This window comes from Nicotiana tomentosiformis, chromosome 7 (assembly GCF_000390325.3).
Source record: "Nicotiana tomentosiformis chromosome 7, ASM39032v3, whole genome shotgun sequence".
Classification (NCBI taxonomy): domain Eukaryota; kingdom Viridiplantae; phylum Streptophyta; class Magnoliopsida; order Solanales; family Solanaceae; genus Nicotiana; species Nicotiana tomentosiformis.
Window position 1 is genome coordinate 77,409,645 of NC_090818.1, and position 4,091 is coordinate 77,413,735.

Below are 4,091 nucleotides of genomic sequence, written 5' to 3' on the forward strand. Positions count from 1 at the left end.
AGTCAAGAGACATTTCTTTCAATTCAAATCATACCACAAGGTTTCCTACTCCTAACAAATAAAAACTAACTACACCCGGTTCAAACAAAAACCCTTGGAAAAGAACCGCGACATAAAGAAAAATCAAGGGGGAATTATTACACTACCTAAAAAAAAAATCTTTTTGTCTTTTTCTTTCAACTTTAATCCCTCAAGAAACCAGTCGAATCATATCCATCGTCGGGAAAATTTGAATTTTTTTTTAAAATTTTTATGTTGTTTTTTCAATTACTACAACTAACAAAACTAACACATATACATACAACATACAATTATCCCCCACCCAACACTTTAAGTTGTGGCATGTCCCCATGACACAATTAAAAAGCATAAGGTAAAAAAAACTTCCCTGAACATCTAGTCGGGGTCTGAGTCGAAGTCAGGATCCATTCCTCGCCTTCGAACTAATGCGCACATCCATGCAGACAACTTCTTCTCAGCCTTTTTGGGGTACACCCCACACTTATCTTTCTCACTCAGTGCAACCTTCTCTTTTGAGCCCTTTACTTTCCACTCAACTCTCGCAACTGGTTTTTTTTTCGTGCCCTCTTTTCTACATTCATATCAAACGTCACCATCCCCTCACCCACTCTAAGCATGAGTTTTCTCTCGTGTATATCTAATATAGCTCTACCCGTTGCTAAGAATGGTCTTCCTAGGATGAGGGGTATCTCCTTGCTCTCCTCCATATTCACCACTATAAAGTCTACAGGAAATACAAACTTATCCACCCGAACTAACACATCTTCCACTATCCCCTCGGGGTATTAAAGTCGTTTGGTTTGCAAGCTGCAAAGATATTGGCACCGACCTTATCTCTCAAATCTCCTTCTTCAGTTTCTTATAAATAGATAGAGGCATTAAACTAATTGTGGCCCCAGAATCACATAATGATTTATCAAAATTTATAGTTCCTAATGAGAAAGGTATAGTAAAACTCCCTGGATCTCCCCACTTTTGTGGGAGTTTAGTTTTCAATATCACGCTGCAATGCTTTGTGGGCTTCACCACTGCATTCTCCTCTATTTTCCTCTTCTTCGTAAGGATCTCCTTCAAGAATTTGTCATAAGCAGACATTTGTGAGAGCACTTATGTGAATGGTAAGTTTACATGAACATGTTTCAGCATATCCAGAAATCTCTCAAATTGCTTGTCCAGCTTTTCTCTATATAGCTTTTGGGGGAAAGGTAAAGCACGCATCTGTTTGCTCTCCTTTTGTTCCTCTTTTTGCTTTTTCTTCCTTCTTTTTTTCCTTAGTTTTCATCGAGCCTTTCTTCTTTTTATCAATATCATTCTTCAGTTTCTCCCCACTTCTTTTTCAAGTATCACCTCTTTTTGGATCGGGGTGGGACTTTCAACACTTGCCCACTTCTCATAGTTACAATATTCACTGTTTCTTTGGGATTCTTTTCAGTGTCAGCGGGGAGAGTGCCTGGAACCCCTCTCAGATAATATTGTTGCAATCTGTCCCACTTGTCTCTCTAGGTTTCAAAGACCAGTGCCCAATTCTTTGATAGCTACTCCATAAGCGTCCAGCCTCTCATCTGTCTTGATAATGAAGGCCTTCATTATATCCTCTAGACCAGGCTGAATGGGATGTTGATGCTGAAATTGCTGCCTCTGCTAATTTTGGTATGCTGGAGCTCCTTGTCCCTGCGACCTAGAGTTATTTTGCTTCCAAGCATTCGCAGTACCTCCAGGTGAACTCCATGAAAAATCGGGGTGGCGCTGATCCATTGCATTGAAATTGTAGTTTCCCACAACATTTACTTCCTCAGTTGAGGCTTGACACTCATGAGTAGAGTGTCCTCTTCCACATATATCACAAGCTACATGAGGCTCCCTTTGTATCGAGGCTAAGGTCAGCTTCCTTATCTCTTTGGCCATAACATCAAGCTGTACCTGCACATATGTGTTAGCATCAACCTGGTGAACACCAGTTGATCTTCTTCTTTCCGCACTCTCAGAGGGCCATTGACTAGCATCTTCAGATAACTCCTCAAGAATTGTAACTATCTCCTCTGGAGTCTTCTTCATCAATGGGCCTTCAACTGCATTGCTCAATATTCTACGTGAGGCCAGTGTCAATCCATCCCAAAAGTCCTGGAGCTGCATCTAGAGTTCAATTCCACTATGTTGACACTTTCGAACAATCTCCTTAAACCTCTCCCATTCTTCAAAAACAAATTCAGTATCTTTCTGGCAGAAGTTATGGATTTATCTTCTAAACTTGCCCATTTTAGCTGAGGAGAAGTATTTATCAATGAATATTCTGGTCATCTCCTCCCATGTTCTAATCGAACTTATGGGTAAGCTTCGAAGCCATTGTTTTGCATCGTCTTTGAGTGTGAAGGGGAATGCACTCAAGTACACTGCATCTTATGACACACCATTGTATTGAAAGATTTTCATAATGTCCTCGAAGTCCATTAGATGTGTGTTTGGATCTTCTTTTGGCTTCCCTTTGAAGACACAACAATTCTGAAGGGTTTGAAGCAACCCTTGCTTCAACTTAAAATTGTTTGCTTCAATTGGAGGTGGTCTAATACTTGATAAACTTTGATTGTAGACTTGTCTTGCATAATCACCAAGTGGTCTCCCAGGCATGGGAGCTATATTTCCAAACTGGTCTACACCCAAAGGTTGATTTTTAGTAATTCTATGACCCTTCTCTTCTTCGTAGATAATCTGTGCATCTCTAATAGTTGTTTCTTCAGCATCCCGTGCAACTTGTTCTCATCATTGGGCTACTTCTCTCGCAGCCAAATCTACATTATCATCACCGTTTCCAGCCATATCTTCTTTGGTTGAGGATTGCCCAACCTTTTCTAACATCTCGATGAGATTTCTCTCCTTCTTCAGCTGTCGCAACTATTTTTGAATTTCTGGCTCGTATGGTAGCACTTCATTACCAGAAGCTCGAGTCATGCACCAATATTAATCTGTAACCTGCGCACAGTCAAAGAACACCAACCGTAAAAAGAGAAAACAAAAAGAAAAAAGAAAAAAAATCCTGAATTACCACTACAAACTACTTCAAACACTATTGATTTCCAATCCCCGGCAACGTCGCCAAAATTTGATGAGCTCAAAACACACACCTAAATTATGGTTGCTAATCAAATATAGTATAGTAAAATTATCACCTCTACAGGGATTGGATTTAAACAGTATTCTCGTAGTTTCTTGCTTGGTTGCTATCCAGGATGATCAATAATTGAGATTTATATGATTTCTAACTAAAATTAACTAAGAATCTAAAGCTATTGACTAATGACAATCGCAACAAGGAACAAGAAAAGAAGGTTATCAATGGGAGAAGATAGGGTTTTGATGGGATAGGTGCAAGATAATTGTTTGTGATCTAACTCTAGATAATTCACTTATAATGTTCAAGTGAGTCTTTCGAATTCACTCAATTATTAGTTCAAACGTTCAGCAAAAACTCCTCTCTCGATTAAGTTTTAACCTCACAAGATGAACCAATTTAATCATGTGAAGATATGCAAGAATGCGTAATGGATCAGTCTTTAGGAAAACCTCTATCAATTATTCTCCTAACTAGGTTTAATCAAATATTCAACTAGCCTCTTTCGATTACTAAGAAGAATTAATGAACTCAACCAATAATATCATGCAAAGATATCACAAGTTATGCCTCTCTCGGTTACATGAATACGTGAATATAGATGCAACAGTTAAACATCCAAAGAATGCTTCAATAAATAAAACTAGAGTTATAATCCACAAACAATCATCATTACACCAAATCCATCAAACCCTAAAGGGAACTACTCTATAGATATGGAGAAATTCATCACAAATAAAATTAAAGTATAGGAAAACATAAATTCAATCCAAACTCGGGTCTTGAGTGAGGAAGAAATGATGAAATCCTTGCGCTCATGTTCTTCCAACTCCTCCTTAGCTTCCTTAGGTCGAATATGTGTCAAAAGTCCAGAAAATAACGTTTTCCATGTATTTATACCAAGTAGGGTTGGGCCCAAATGAAATCACCCTTTCCTAGTCGAAATAGGAAAACTTGCAAACTT

At 38.6% G+C, this 4,091-nt stretch overlaps 1 non-coding gene across 1 annotated transcript; it reads left to right on the forward strand.

Moving 5' to 3' along the window:
• Nucleotides 1-2,164: 2,164 nt before the first annotated feature.
• LOC117280443 (small nucleolar RNA R71) lies at nucleotides 2,165-2,271 on the forward strand. Its single transcript, XR_004510977.1, has one exon. It is a non-coding gene; the product is annotated as a small nucleolar RNA R71 (small nucleolar RNA).
• Nucleotides 2,272-4,091: the final 1,820 nt, after the last annotated feature.